We start from the raw sequence: 17,243 nt of genomic DNA on the forward strand, positions 1-17,243 counted from the left end.
CTGTAATTGTAATTGTGGTAATGTTTACGTGTACTGGGATGTACTGAGAAGTGTGCCTAATATTTTGTCAAATGTAATTCCTATAAATGAGATGGACAAAATATTAGGAAAACCTCTCAGTAGAGGGTTAGTTTATACACAGTGGTGTCCCAAAGTCTGAGACCACTTTCCCGTGTAGCCTCACATATTGCTCCATAGTAGCTCTGGTATCACTGAATTTCATTTACAAAGGAGAATAAAAGGAGCCATTAAAAACACTGAATTGAGTTCAGCAGGGTATCTCCTTAAGTCTCAAGTCGTCGTTTTTCAGCTATTCCTCCTAGTGAATTTTAGGAGAAAAATATGAGAAACAGCATTTCAAACAAAATATAAACTAAAATGAAGCTGAAATGAGAATCACAGTTTTGTCTCCTGAGCTGTAGAAGAGCAAAATTTCTTCAGGAATTTCCTAGTTGTGTGCCTGAAATGCAATAGCCTTGAAGGCATATATTATTATTATGCATACTTATTCATCTTGTATCGAAATTTTGGCGTGTAACTAGTCCCGCAGCTTTGAGAAAACCCAGTTGCCTTTGCAGGTGGGCGTACTTAGCGACCTCGGTGACACAGGTCAGATCGACCCCTCACTCCTCCCCAGCTCCACCCTCTCATCCAAATATGGTTTCTTCTGGCTCCAAAAAGCCAAGATGGCAACGTCCATTAAGCCAAACTCAAGGCTTCCAAACGGCAGTTCACAAACCAATGGGTGACGTCACGGCAGTTTGCCACTTGGTTCAAGGATAAACTACTCCCTAAGAGCATACATGTGGGAACAGATTCACATTCATGGATATACAAAGCCAGGTCACACAAAGTTCAAACCCGGTTCTGCAAAGTGCAGAATGTGATTTTTCTATTACAGTACTATAATAAATAGTAAGGATAGATATGAATATGCTAAAATAAATACAGTTTTAGGCAGTGGATCCTGAACCTGCTGGTTCTGCATAAAACAGTCTCTTTGTCTTACTTGTAAAAAAAAAAGTTATTGATGCATCTAGCTGGACAACAGCCACAGGAACAGGCTAAATTCTACTAAATCACTAAAACGTCAACATCATACATTTATGCCACTTGAAGTGTTTGACAGTATGGTTTGTCATTTGCACAAATTATACTTTTCACTACAGACCAACAATAGATGTTACTCACCAGTCTAGAAGAAAAGTCTCATCTCTTTACTTGCCCGGAGCTGTCTCCCGCAGTGGAAAAACACACCAGCATTCACCCGTGTGGTTTCTTGTCAGAGCAGTTCTTCGGGATGGAGATAAAGGTCGTTTTGTAGGCGCTTCAGCTAACTCTGCGTTGCTGTGATGCTCATCGGCAGCTGTAGCATAACTTCAAGCTCAGGAGGAAACTCTTGTTCTCTGTGGGACTGAAGGCATACTAGACCCTACACTGACTCACAAAGCATCTAGTGTGTCTGGGTGGTATTACAACATGGTCCAGGACGTGGCTAGTTGGTTAGCATGCTCATTGCATTAGATATCTCTGAAATACAATATATGGTGGTCTTGATCATAACAAACTAAACTAAAATGGCCAAATTTGGCCACATCTTACACATTGCATCTTTAATATGAACTGCTTTCTCAACTATTTTAGCAGTGTGTCAGATGTTTTGCTTTTAGTTTTCTTCTGTCTCTTTCTGTTTTGTACATTTTGTACATTTTTTTTTATAGTTTTGTGCTGTTTGTTAAATTTTTCAGCAACAATTCAGGTCCTTTTGCCATTCAACCTCCAGCTTACAATTTCTGCTTTTAATCTTCAGCCATTGCTTGAGCTACTTTAGAATTGCTTCAGCAGTTGCTTCAGCTTCCTCAGGATTGCTTCAGCAATCACATTCAGCTCTCAGCATTCACGTGCATTTTCAGCAGGAAATGCATTTTCTAGTTAGTGTGAATGCTGAGGCACAAAGCTGAGGCACACTATTGTTTTTCAAATCTTTATATTTTATTATTCTTACTTCTTCCACCTTTCCACGGTCTCTAACTACTCCTTCATACCATATCGTACAGAAACCATTCAACAATCAAAACGTTCAGCTTGTTCTGTAGATTATCGGATGTATACAACTGTTTTCTACTATGTATAATTTTCTGAATATTAAGATTTTTCAAAAAAAAAAAATTGAGACTGTTCAAATCCTTGAAAGCTTCAGCCTCTTTAAGCTTCAACTATTTCAGTATACTTTCAGTGACAGACTTCATTCAAACTTTAAAATCTTCAAAATATTTTCAGCTATTATACTTTTATTCAACTTTTTGATATCTTGTACATTTTTTTTTAAATTATCAGTTTTAGTTTCATGCTTTTTCCAGATAATTTTTGAGTTTATAACGGGTGTGTATTGCACAGAATGTTCAGGGCAAGAGTGGATGACATCATCTCTAGAGTGGGAGAAGCTCTAAAATTTGAAATGTGCAACTCATTTGGCTGTAATTTCAGTTTTCAATCTAACTGACTCCACATTATATATATTCTAATAGGTGGACTAATTTTGGAGCTCATTCTGATTGATGGATTACTTTCAACAAGTGTTTTCCAGTTGCTACCTTTTTCAGAGATAAAGAAAGGTAGGCAGCCAGACAGACGGACAGCATTATCACCATGGCAACCTCTGAGTGCAGGGAGGGGATACACTGCTAGGTCGAATTACCTGATTAGAGACTCCTCTGATATGACTTTACTGACATTTCTATCAAAATCCCACTACAGACTGCTCCACCACTAAATACAGACAATGATTTACACACCTCTAAACTGTTTTCACTGGAAATATGTTTCAGTCCAGTTATAGTCAGGAAGCATTCGGCAGTTAATTTCAGTTTGTCATTCTAACTGACACAGAAACACACATAAATATAGACAAGCAGAGAGGCACACAGACAGATAGAAACACACACAAACACACACACGCAACCAAACAGATACACACGCACACACACACACACACACACACACACACACAAACACACACACACAGACACACACACACGCACACACACGCACACAGACAGAAAGCTGTCTACAGGTTACTACTCATAGAGGAAGATGACAGTTCAGATCATACAGAACAACAGTAAATACAGCAGACATATTCAATTTAACCTGCACCACTGGTGTTTTACTCCAGATCCTCCTTTTACTTTCCTTCGGTTGTTAACTACTCCTGCATACTTAGTGCTACATAAACCGTTCAACTATCAAAATGTTCAGCTTCTTCAGGAGATGTATGCTTTCCTTCAAGTTTTTGATACAATGAATTGAAATAATAAGCTTTTTCTCTACAATTTCTTTCAATGTAAGTGAATGGAGATGATATTCAATTCATTCAAAAACTCAATTCTTGAAATTCAACTATTCAAGCATAATTTCAGCTATAGACCTTATTCAAACTTTCAACTGTTCACAAGACTTTCAGCTATTAAGTGATTATTCAGCTTATTGATATATTGAATTAAAGTGTCTACTGTTTAGGATGCTGTCCATCTTTCTTATACTAATATATATGATCACTTCACATTTTTAAGGCATTTTATTCCTACTTCCACCTTTGGCAATAAATAATTTGGCTTTCAAATGTTTCAACAACATGTTTCAGTTCTCAGCTTTTGCAACTAATGAACTTCAGCTGCTTCAGGTTAACATCTTGGCAACTCATTTTTCAAATCACTGTTGACCAGTTAATATGAGCTGCTTTTTCAACTAATTTAGCATTATGTCAGTAATCTCCTTCAGGTGTGAAATTACAACTTGATTGTACATTTCTTCTTTCTTTCTTTAAAAAAAAGAACTATTTAGGCCATTTAGCTTTCAACTAAACTGTTTTTCTCAATCAACAACTCATTCGGAGTTAGATACAGTATTAACCTACTTTTCCAGCATGCGGAGTCATTTATCACTTAAACTCAACCATTTCAGGAAATTAAACTTCCAGCTTACAAGTTCTACTTTTAATTGTCAGCTATAGCTTCAGCTTTTGCTTTAGCTTCTTCAGCATTGCTTCAGCAATCTCATTCAGCTCTCAGCATTCACACGCATTTTCAGCAGGAAATGCATTTTCTAGTTCGTCTTATTCAGCCTCCATATCAAATTTCAAAATATTTCAGCGCGTAACTAATCCTACAGCTTTGAGAAAACCCAGACAATAAATATACATATATATTTATATATATATATATTTATATATATATATATCAACACATGCGCCTCAAATGGGAATTGTTTGCTATGACTTTTCTAGGCGATTCGAGTAACCATGGTGATGTATATTGCGATAAAAGGCGAAAAAATTCCCATCGAGAATGAATGGGGAGACGTCTTCAAAATGACCAACTTTGGAGCTCCACTGCTCATACTTCAATGTAGAAAAATGAGAAGCTCTAGAGCTCCTCTTAAAAATTTATTTTTAACTTGTCCTTACAGCCACATATTTCAGTCTTCACACATTACGGCTTCCTTAATAGTAGACATATTTGTCCTATTTCATAGACCTTAGCACAGACACTTACAGAATTTGAACATGAGCCTCAAAGCGATGGGAGCTCCCTCCACCTCTCCCATTGACTGCAATACAAATTCAGGAGCTGATTTCCCAAGAAATGCAGAAGTGAAATTTTTCTGTAACTCGCTCCCATGTCCACATTTTTAGCTCTAGAAACACCAAATCCAGATATGCAGTGCACAAAGGTCTTGTGCCGGTCATGGTCTGCTCATGGTTCTGATAGGAGTTACAGTTTTTTCACAAATAGCAATCCTTTGAGAGACTCGCTGAGCCAAATTCACACCCAGATCTGTGTCAGCTCTGTGTCTTCCAATTAGACACAGGTCTTCGAACCAGCTCATTTGATCTCTGTGGTGTTTACAAACACAGTCCCACACACACACACATGCACACATGCACACACACAGGCAAGTGCTACTAGCAGTATCCGGGCAGCATTAGCTTCTCTCTCTCTCCCTCTATCTCGCTCACTTGGGGTGTTGTTGTAACTTCAGCGTAGAGGATTGTGATGTTTATTACATCATCAGCAATGTCTGCTGTCTTTAGGTACAGCTCCACTCGCTAACTGGAGCCAGCTATGAACTCTAACTGGTTTCCCTGAAAATTTTACTCATAAAGAGCCAGAAAAACTCTTTTTAAATCCTACAATTCCCAACCTTCATTGACTATTTTATATCAAAAATACTGAGATTTTTTTGTCCTGTATCACCCAGTTTTGTTCTCATTCTGTCGTATTTTACAGTTTTTGAGGAAGTGATGGGAGTACCCTCCACCTCTCCCATTGACTGCAATACAAATTCAGGAGCAAGTGTTTCTGGGCAGAAATGGGCAAAGCTGATTCTGATTGGCTAGTTAAACTCATTAATTCTTAGCCTTTTAACTCATGTATGAGAGCAACTCTAAGATAAATCAACACAGTGTATTTGCATGTACTTGTGTGTGCATGTTGATGTGTGTCTCTTTGCGTATGTGTACATGTCTTTTTATAATTGTGAGGACAATTTTGGTTAAAAAACATTATTATGAGATCATTTTGGCCAGGTCAGTGTCAGGATAAGTCTCTACAACATGAATGAGACTGAAAGTAATGTCCTTTGTACAGATGAAATGTGAGGAGTGAAGTGCATGCTCCAAGCAGCAGGCACATTCAAAATTTCTCCAGGAATTTTCTAGTTTATTATTACTGTCAGCTATTCTGCAAGGGTATTCACCAATATAAGGCTGTGTGAAATGTCTACATTTACTGTAGGAGTTAGTTAGCCTTGTCATTAACATCACAGCTGTAACGGCTGCACTGACCTTGACAGCCTTTATTTATTAAGCTCTAGTGTGGTCTTTATGTTAACAAACGTGTATGTTACCAGCATTGTGTGTGAGGATGCAGTTTGGTAGGTGTGGGACCTGCAAAGCTGATGTATAAACTCAACCGTTTTAAAGGCTGTCATTGACAACATGGACTACTGAGGCTACCCATTGTATGACTGCACCTGGATAACTGGAGAGAGCCAGGCTGAAACTGGCAACAGGTTCTCCTCCTGCTTTTGTTGGAGACTAAATGTCAGTCTTTTTAAATAATGCATGTGAAGAAATAAGATGTTTTTTCTTAAATTCTAATAAATGATGTGAATGGATTGTTATGATTTAGGGGTGTTAATTAAATGTATTACCTTCACATTAAATAGGTGTTTTGTAGTACATCTCAATGTATTACATGAGTGACAATACAATAAGAGTAGTTATTCTGATTCCAGTTCACAGCAGAGATGCAGCCAGTTTGGGCACCAGTGCAGGCCAGTGGGGCGAGGACTGATAGGGCATAAATGACACAGAAATCTACTGTGATAACTTTGTGGTCTCCCACTATTGTGAGTTTAAACAATGTTTGATCACACAGATTACATACATCACATACAGATTTGTAATACAAATATGATGTAGTGATGTATATAAGTACATTTTAATGTACGTGTAACTATGAGAAACAAGAGAGAAATGCTTTTTGTTTAGCCCCTTCCTCTTGATCGTCCTTAAGGACAGGGAAATGAGAAGAGTTCAGAAATTTTGATTATAAAATAATAACACTTCAAGAATTAGAGTTGTGATGCATTGGATTTGCTTTCTAAATTTCCAATCGATCTTCATTAAGAAGATAGTGAACTTGCCAGAATTCTCTGCAGAGAAAACATGGGTCTGGTAAAACCCAGAGGAGGGTCAGCAGGTCTACATGAGAGCTGATTGTTTCTCTTACAATGAACTAAATATTGCCAACCTGAGCTTCTATCAGGACATCTTACTGTAATCAATCTTGAAAAATCAGGGGAAAATTACCTTTATTTGCAAGTTACATCATAACTTACTGACATTATACATAAAACTTCTTTCACCTGAAAGAGTTATTATGTATATGCAGTAATAACTACCATTCAGGGATGCTGCATTCATGGCAGTGCAACTTAAATTAAGAATTAAGCAAAACCTATCCCAGTTTCAGAAAAATTAAGCAAGGCTGCAAATTATGTTCTCTATTTAAAACTCCCCACATTGTATACCAGTATGTCAGGATATTCCTCTGCCACTATCTATGGGATGATGGGACAACATACAAAATAAAGCAATCACTATTGAATAAGCAAAATTAGTGTTTGGCATATTAACACTGATGGATAAATGATGGATAACTTCAACTACGAATATTGCTTTTATTTATTTTTGAATGAGGCAGAGATAATGCCAAAAACCAAGATGAAAAAAATAATATGTTTATACACTGACTGTACATAGATAAACCTCTCTAAGCATCCAGTAAATTAAAAGACACTATTTAAATTCAATACTTAATCAAAGTATTATAAATCACTATCTGTTTTTAGTTTGTACTTAAATGAAACAAAATGGGCTTTTCATTATAATCATTCAAAGTGCCTTGGGTGTTTTTACTTCCTGTTTACAACGGTTTCCACTGACATTACACATCTTATCAAACTTTGATAAGAAATTGTATTTATAAAAAAATGTTATTAAATTGTATGGGACCCCTCTGGATTACTGTTATCTTTGATTAATACAAATTCTACAATAATTAATGTTATTTTTTCAGTATAACAACTTGGGATGTAGAGTCCCAGCAGCGTTTATGTCTTAGTTCTTTGCACTGAGCAAGCCAGATCCTGTGACAGCCAGATTCAGGTGCCAGCTGTCTCTTGGTAGGTATAGTCAGGGACTCAGATAGTAGCAGCTGTGTGTTGAAACCTCAACACATGAATCCGAGGTGAGCAACTCCATCCCCAGCAGTCATCCCTGGTGCCTCTCAAGCCCTCTGATCTGGTCCTTTGCTGTGAAAGAAATTGCTGTAATGTTTCAAACAAATTCCCAGTAAGATGGTAGCTGAAGTGTGAATTTCTTTTATAAACTTGTAGAACAGACACATCTCTAAGGCTGATGAGGCCTGAGTGCTGATACATCTTACCAACCTGGGACAGATGAACAAGGCGTAAGGGGCCTGTGTGTGGTGGTGTGAGTACGAAGACGTGGAAAACAAACAGAGAAAAATCACTGAAAAAATTTTAAAATTCCAAATAGAGTAGAACATATAATGCTAACTTTTCATCAGCAAAGGTTTGAGAGGGGAAGTGTAGTGAAACCATGACTTTGAAATTAATCTCTCTTCTTTCTTTAGAGGGTGTTTATATCCACAGATGAACAGTGTAGAAGTGTAGGTTTAGTTTTTAGTTGTAACTACAATTCCCCCATTTTAATGGATCACATATAATTTGATCAGTTAAAATAAACTTTGGTTATGTAGTCTGATATTTGAAGTCAAATCTTTTTATTCATTGACTGTCTGGTCTATGATTCATAGACATCAGAAGATCTGTGATATCTGCCCTTTTGATGCTCGCTAAGCCTCAACTGCAAACTGACCTTTAAATTTATGTCTAATTTTGTGACACACCTGGTCAGATGGACTGAGGCCATGTGAATGACTTTGCCAGCCCACTGTTGGGCGGTAAATACCTCTCTGCCTGCACTGGCTGTATGTTTAAGATTGCCATCTTCCTGCAATGTCCTGAAATTGCCAAAATATGTAGGGAAAAAGAAGAAAAAAAGAGGCTTCAGTTGCTTCACTGTTCACCCACTATGGCTCTGAATTGCTCAATGCCCAGCCAGTGCTTTAATTTAGGTCATTCTTTCATTTAAAATCAAACAAGCTTGACCACAGAGCCAAAACAACTAACATCTTACTGCCCAAATTACATACTGAACTGTATGTCAGCTAACCTGTTGACAATTTCAGCCTGGCCCTCTCCAGTTATCCAGGTGCAGTCATACAGTAGGTAGCCTCAGTGGTCCATGTTGTCGATGACAGCCTTTAACACGGTTGAGTTTATACATCAGCTTTGCAGGACCCACACCTATCAAACAGAAGTACAGGACATTTATTAAATTAGTCCAAACATTTCTTTGGTCTGTAGAGTCTGAATCCTCACACACAATGCTGGTAACATACACGTTTGTTAACATAAAGACCACAATAGAGCTAAATGAAAATTGTCAAAGTCAGTGCAGCCGTTACAGCTGTGATGTTAATGACAAGGCTAACTAACTCCTACAGTAAATGTAGAGATTTCACACAGCCTTACATTGGTGAATACCCTCTGAGATGCAGAAGAGCTGACAGTAATAATAAATTATAGCCACAGGCGACAATTTATGGGTTCTAACCATTTTGCGCTAGAAGCAGCCGAATTTTAGCTACTTAATGCTTTGGGAAACCTACTCACTGTAAAGACATGAAGCTATTTACCCAAGTTTTATGATGATCGGACCAATGGTTAATGAGTTATGGCCAATATTAGCTAAGCCCCACCCTTCGCAAAGATATTTCGGTCGACGGCAGCCAAGTTTTTCAACCAATCTTGCTCATTTGTAATTGAAATAGAGCTACGATACCAATTTCCGTGTGTCTGCTCAATTTGCAGAGAGCCGGAATGAGCCAAAGACTTAAGATTGCACATATTGATGAATAGGCCCAGCCTACTTTCATCAATCAATATGGCACTTCAGCTTTTCATTAACACTCACCTCAAGAACATGTGTACCAATTTTGGTGAAAATCTGTTCAACAGACTTTGAGATATGTATTTTTGGCATTTATGGCGCCCCCTAGAGGTCAGGCTCAAAATGCTTTGGTAGGCCTACTCCTACTATGAACTAAGTTTCATGATGATTTGACTAATGGTTATTGAGTTATGACCAATATTAGCCAAGCCCCGCCTTTTACAAAGATATTTTTGTTGATGGTAGCCATGTTTTTTGACCAATCCTGCCCATTATAAAAGAAATTTGCAAATTCATCTCATGAGGGGGTCTACCAAATTTGGTGTTTCTAATCTCAAAATTCATAAAGTTCTATTCATTTTACTTTTTTCAAATTATGCAAATTAGGAAAAAATCTATCCAGGCACACTTTAATGGTCCAACATTGAGCTGGACATCTGTGTCAAAATTCAAGTCAATCAGACAAATGGTGTGAGGGGCATGGCCTTTTGAAAATGACTTTTTTGGGCCTTAATTGATAAATTGAATTAATGACTCTTAATTATATTGCCACCATATGGCCAAATGTGACAATATTTTTTGTGAAGTATTTACACACCATTTTGAGTTATGATACCAATTTTCGTGCGTCTGGCTCATTCCAGCTCTCCGTAAATTGAGCAAAGGCTTCAGATGACACAAATTGATGAATAGGCCCCACCCACTTCCATCAATCAATATGGCACTTCAGATTTTCATTAATACTCACCTCCTGGCATTTATGGCACCCCCTAGAGGTCAGGTTCAAAATGCTTTGGTAGGCCTACTCCCTGTCCCGGCCCAAAGATATGGACCAAGTTTTCTGATGATTGTAGCAATGGTTAATGAGTTATGGCCAATATTAGCTAAGCCCCGGCCTTTGCAAAGATATTTTTGTTGGTGGCAGCCATGTTTTTCGACTGGTGTCTCTTTTTGGTGTTTCTAATCTCAAAATTCTTAAAGTTCTATTCATTTTACTGTTTTTCAAATTATGCAAATTACCAAAAGAATTATTGAGACGGACTTTTATAGTTTAATTGGCTTTTTTGTAGAGCACATTGAGGTGTACATGTGTGTCAAATTTCAAGTCAATCAGACAAATGGTGTGAGGGGTGTGGCCTTTCCAAACTTTAATTTTAAATTTTTGATTACAGCACCACCATGTGGCCGATTGCACTCACAGCAGTTTGAGCCGTGGCAAAAGACACATAATCATAATAAACCTGAGCAAAAACAAAAGCATTCTACCCCTTCGGGGTTACAACTCTAATAATAATAATAAACCTGAGCAAAAACAATAGGGTTAGGGTTAGAGCATTTCAGTTGTGTGTGTGTGTGTGTGTGTGTGTGTGTGTGTGTGTGTGTGTGTGTGTGTGTGTGTGTGTGTAAGCCAACTGCATGTCATAATGTGAATGACTGTGTATGAAGGTACATAGACTTCCTACAGTAGAAGTACTAGATGCAGTGATGTGTGTTTGAATCAGATAAATACAGTGAGACGTGACACATCACACCCTATGTTCAATTTATTCTTATCTTTGATGTGCATGTAAAAGTTCACACACACATCATATGACCTGTATGGTGATTGATGCCCAGTGGTAGAAATACATTTCCATACGTACTGCTCTTTAGTCTAATTCTGAGGTGTTTGTCCTTTTATTGAGTTTTTCCATTTTATCCTATTTTTACCCTGTAAGAGTTGTCCACTAACTTTCCTCTGAACATCACTGTGACAGCTTGAGATGCAGATAAATATTTTTAGAAACCCTGAAAAAAGCTGATGCACTGTTATACAGTAAATTAAACCACTCTATAATAATATAATTAACAGACTTTAATTTAATATTTGCTGCATAATGAGTGCTTCAATTACTTTAGTAAATATTACTGATAATACAGGTACTACGTTTTGATGGAAAGACTTTTATTTGTAATGAAGTATTTTATTTGTTCAGTTTTTACTCGAGTTAAAGATTTGAACACTTTTCACCTGGAACTCAAGAACAGGACCAAAGAGACAGTATCAGTGACTGTGTACCACTTTCACCATAAAATGACTCTGGAAGTGATACACACATGTGAAATGTGATGTTATTTAACCATTTCATAAAGTTTCTCTCCTTACACAATGGTGTAAATACTATTTCTAAGCCTTCAGTGGACACATGTAATCTCTACTATAATATGAATTTAATTCAATGTCTAAAATCGTCAAATCAAAGCATGTGGAGTCAACAAAACTATCATATTAAACCTTTGAAGCGTTTGCGTGTAACTTTAGAATAAAACTCCTCCTCAGGTCACTCAATTCCCAAATTCCCAGAAACAATACAGTTACTGTGTATTTATTTATTTATTTAAATGAATCTAATATTTGCTTGGAGCCAAATGAATGTGTTGTATTATATATCTTCAACCACTTGGTGGCAGTGTTGAATGTGTTTGAACATGTGTCAGCCTGGCCTTTTTTTCTCAGCTGTTCTGCTGCAGGAAATAAATGATGTCTTTCAGTTTTATGTTGACAATAAGGAAGAAGAATCCACAAATGTCTCATTTAAAGGAAAGGGTAAGAAACAGGAGCTGAATCTCTCTCTGAATGTTTCCTCACTGATTCTGTGAAATACACTGAGTAGAGACCAGGCTCCTCTGAAAGGGTGGCCTTTACACTCATCAACAGTTAATCATCCTCAGTCTTCTTGTTGTTTATTAGCGAAAGTGTCTCTCACCGAAATCTCCAGTCTGGTTTTACTGACTGACTCCAGCTTTGATAACCCCTGACTCCAGTTAGCTTCTCCTCATGTTATGTTATGTTATGTTATGTTATCATTAGCTGGTGGCTTCACACACTGTCTGAGCTACACTGTGAATGTTTGAACGAGAACAACACAATGATGTGTTATTAGTTGAAACAGATTGTGTTTGTTCATTAAATACATTTATACAAAAATGGAGGTGAATCCAAAACATTCACTGACCTGTATAATGCTGACATCTCTCCAGTCACATCCACAGAGACAGAGATAGTCAGACAGCTAATCTTATCAGTGATGGTTGGTGGACTGATTTGGGATCAGTGGTTCATTGGTTGATCTAATTTTAACCAGTTGAAAACCATTTGGTAAAGTAAAGATAACTTATTCCAGCTTAGAGTGATGCTGCACTACCTGATGATTAACTCAGTACTTGGTGGATAACCAGAGAGAGGGAGGATTTAGCCTTCCACTGAGGTGAAGCTCTGGTAGGATGAATACCATTTGTTGTGTCCTGTTATGTATACATCTGTTTTGCATGCTGACTGTCACAGTCCATCTGTACATACTTTCAATGCTGGAAAACTCTAGAGGAAATAAGTGTGTTGGTGGTTAAGGGCTCAGATCATGGCGTTGTGTCAACTGCTGATGCTGTTCAGCTTCAGTCGGAGCTCACACTACATGAACATGAGCAACTGACAAATTCACACTACTGGAATAATTCACTCCATTATCACAGGGATGTAGTAGACATTATGTACTAAGAGTAACATACTGTATATTTGTCTGTGACGGGAAGTTTGTGAACACCTCAGATTACAAATGGATGAAACAATTAGCATTTAATCCATGTATTAAAAACATAAAAACGTATTTAAAGTAAATAAAATAATGAAAAGACCATTATTCTGTTAATTATAAATAAAATTTCAAAATGAATTGATGTTGAAAAAATGTTTAAATCATACATTTAATTCTTACTCAATTTTAGTGTCAGTTGATAATAGTCTACATCACAGTTGACATTTGCAGCTGGCCAATCAGAGGTCGTACTGCTGCTCTGTGGGTGGGAACTCATTTAATGTTTACACACCTTTAATTTAAAGAAAGCAACTCTAGACTATCAAATTATACTTTTTTAAACTATGAAGTTTAATAATTGAAATTATTCACACTCCAGACTCATGATGATCTTGTGTTTTTTAAGTTAATTAAGTTAATGAAGATGACTTTGAGGCTGGCACAGCAGAAGTCAGAGGACGTGGGTCATGTGCAAGTCTACTGAGATGATCACATTAACATGATACTGAGCAGGTTTAATGGGCCATGTTGTGTTTGTGTGTTAGCCAGGTGTGCTGATGTGAACTCAAGTGTGTACAGCTCTTGAGTGAACTCACCAGACTGGTTTGACACAGAAACATGATCTTGTGTCAGTGTGACATAATTACTGCACCTGTGTCAATGTAATATTTCAGGAGTGGATGACCTAGATCGTCTATTCAGCAGCTGGAGCTGCGGCAGGAAACCTCCACCTGGTTCACAAGTGGCAGACCAGTTCATCACACCATCAGGGCTGGTGCTTGGTGACCCCCATTTCTGGGCCCCCCGCCCTTTTACAGACGTACTACCTGTCAATGACTTTGTGGTAGTATGATGAAAAACAATAAAAGTTCATTAATGTTGATGTCAGTGTCAAATTAAATTCTACAAGTCTTACAACTAGATGTGGACAAAGACTGTCTCTACAACACAGGGCCTCAACATTAGGTCATACTGCAGGGCCTTAGATTAGTGAACATGGGGTCTTTGGGGCACCCCCTAGAGTCTGGACCTCTGAGGCAGCTGCTGGTGAGATTTGGAAAACAAGTTTATATGTTCATAAACCTGAACTATCTATCACTCTTCTTTATATTCTAACAAAAAACCCCCACAAAAGTCTCATGAAGCCACCAGGTATTGAAGAAGGGAACTATCTGAAATTGTTCTTACCAAGAACTTTTTCTTCATGCTTGAAAATCTAGATCCACTTTTTCACGTTTGTTTTAAGATGAAACTATGGAGTCACAGGAGTGCCATAAAAAGAAGCCTTTGATTGTACTTTCATCACTTTTAAATACAACTTTCCCATATGACCACATGTGGGCACAAGTGAAACGGGCACACCTAGGTAACCATGAAAACAACATGCCTCTAAATTCCTCCCATGTCTTCTCCACACTCGAGTCACACAGATGAGAGGTATTTCCAATCTTTATTGAAACAGAGCTCTGATATGTACAAATTCAGCAATAAAAAAACAGGTTTTCATTCAAGCAAATGGCTTCAGTTACATGTACGACCACATACTGGAAATCCTGCTGAACTAAAGGTGAAGTCACCTGAACACAACCACATCCAGGTGTCTGGTTCCTGTTAGGATGAGAAGCACAGGAACAACACAAGATCAGCCAAACCTGCACTGATCCACTATGAAGTCCGGGGTTGGTGGGTGGGTGGGGGGGTGGGTGGGGGGTGGGGGGGGTGGGGGGTGGGGTGGTGGTTGCATAGAAGAGTGTTGCATGTAAAACAAATGACCAACAGGTCATTAGAGTTTAGTCAGACTGACAGGAGAGGACAACATCCAGCAGCTAGCTGGGCATGACAGGGTCTGCTTTGATATCTGACGTACATTCCTCTCAATGAAATTCAAGAAAAGCAGTTCTGAATCGTACATAATCATTTACTCATCTCCACTTCAGGATGATCATTTCTACTCAGCACAAATATTCACACACAGGTGAGACACAGGAGGAGAGCTGAGGTGAGTCTGAGCTAAAGGTGTGTAAACATCTGTATCAGTGTAAACCTAGTTCCCACAATGCAGCAGTATAACAGAAAGAAACAGTTGAGCTGTGTCGCTGACACAATCCAATACTTTTCAAACATCATTAATGAGAGGGAAACAGCACACACACCAAGCTGCTGCTCTGAGATCTGCCAGCTCTGTTTCTAACTGAGGAATGTGTGTGTTGGAAAAAGAAACGATGGCTCAAAAGGAAAAGGTGAACGTGTAAAAACATGAGGTAGAACAATTGAAAACAAAAGGATTCTGTTAAATGACTCAGGTCCCAGTTCAACACACAACTCCAAGTTTTCTTCTTCTTTTGACATTTGGTTTGATGAAAATAAAAGCTGTAGTCCACTGTGAAACACACCAAGAAGGATTTAGTTTTTTTTCACATTCGTTTTCTGACCACAGTCACTTCACTCAGGCCTGGGACTATTATCAATACTTGTATCCGAACAAGACACAGATCCAGGTCAGAACAGGGTTTCACTGCGACTCTGCTGCTTTAACATGAGACCTTCACTTCCCTTTAAAACCAGACATCGCTCAGCAAACACATGGGCTACAGAAAAACAGATAAACATTTATCTTAATGTCAAATCTCAATATTATTCACTTTTATTTTGGAGGGGGGGCTCATCACGTCCACATACCTTGGATCACGTATCTGGAGTATTAAATCAAAAATAAAATAGCAGCAAGCAAATCTCACCTGACTACCTGTCAGTTTCAAGGCACCAGAGGTGTAAAGAGCTGAAATTAAAGATGACAGATTAACAAATAACCTCCATGTAGTCAAAATGAAAGTCTCCAGACATTAACATTCACTCACATGTGTCTAATCTAGGACGTGTTTATGATTCCAACCTGTATTAATAAACTCATGTTTTCACATTTATGATTGTAATGTGTTGTACCTGATGGAGGATTGTGAGTCTCCATTGATCCTCTGGACAGACATGATCACAACATGACAGTAAAAACCCAGGCTGAAAACTATTACATGATCCAATGGCTAATTAATGTAACTGTGTCACTAAAAGCATCAGAACATTACAGATGATGCTGTGAACCAATGAACAGGACTTTTCATGACAATATTCCAAAAGTCTGGATTGAATTTGTGGAAAATTGATTACATCATGATTCATACCACTACTGTAATATAAAACTATGTATACCATGACAAAGGATTTTTACAGATCACCCTCCTGTTTTATCCTCCACCTGTAAACCAACAGACATCTGGAGAAATTTAAACCCAACCACAGAAGAAGAGCAGTGACACCATTTCCTGTCAAATCTCAGCGGGACAATACATGGCACTGATGTTAACAGAGTGCCGCTGTACCAACAGGAAGCAGGGACTGTCAGCACAGTGACACGTCCAACACAACACACGCTGAACTGACAAAGCAACACAAAGAACAAAACCTTCCTCACATCAAGGTTCCCAGCAGTAGAGTGTGTCTGACGTTACAGTGTTTTTATTAGGGAGAACACACACACACACACACACACACACACACACACCACATACACACACACACACACACACACAACACACACACACACCACAACACACACACACACACACACACACACACACACCACACACACACACACAAATCACTGTCTCCTGTGGGATTTCTCCAGACCTCTGTTCTGGTGATGGAGGTGTGGCATACATCACGTCAAAAACAGACCTGATGCTTTTCTTGGGGGCGGGACAAACGAGTCTGTATCAGGACTCTGCACAAGGCCTCGCTGTAAACAACGCCACAGAAAACAACATTCATTCCACTTCAGCTCCACACTGCAGGACGGAATTTTGGCTTCCATTTCTTCTTCCATTATCTTTCACAGTCTTCAAGGCTTGAGACAACGTGTACCCCTACTGGTGCCTGTATGCAGCTCCAGGTTGAGACACGCTCTCAGAGGACACAGGGAAAAACAACAACCATCAAACAAACAAGTACCTAAAATTAGCAACAGGTGTGTTCAAACTGCTCAAGGGTAACATCACATCTGGAGTGTTCGA

At 38.4% G+C, this 17,243-nt stretch overlaps 1 protein-coding gene across 4 annotated transcripts in view; it reads right to left on the minus strand.

Moving 5' to 3' along the window:
* Positions 1 to 7,677: 7,677 nt before the first annotated feature.
* Positions 7,678 to 17,243, minus strand: part of LOC111221877 (serine/threonine-protein kinase 35-like) — a 22,767-nt gene continuing 13,201 nt past the window's right edge. The window contains exons 3-5 of one of the 4 annotated variants that reach the window (XR_002665102.1): positions 8,825 to 8,958; positions 8,017 to 8,045; positions 7,678 to 7,878 (exon numbers count right to left, since the gene is read on the minus strand). The gene's annotated coding sequence lies outside the window, so the exon portion shown is untranslated. Of the gene's footprint in view, positions 7,894 to 8,016; positions 8,046 to 8,824; positions 8,959 to 14,607; positions 14,785 to 17,243 lie in introns of those variants that run through there. The other 3 variants (XR_002665103.1, XR_002665104.1, XR_002665101.1) reach the window with 3 other exon arrangements.

The sequence above is a fragment of the Seriola dumerili genome, unplaced genomic scaffold (assembly GCF_002260705.1).
Source record: "Seriola dumerili isolate Sdu_G_001 unplaced genomic scaffold, Sdu_1.0 BDQW01000088.1, whole genome shotgun sequence".
Classification (NCBI taxonomy): Eukaryota; Metazoa; Chordata; class Actinopteri; order Carangiformes; family Carangidae; genus Seriola; species Seriola dumerili.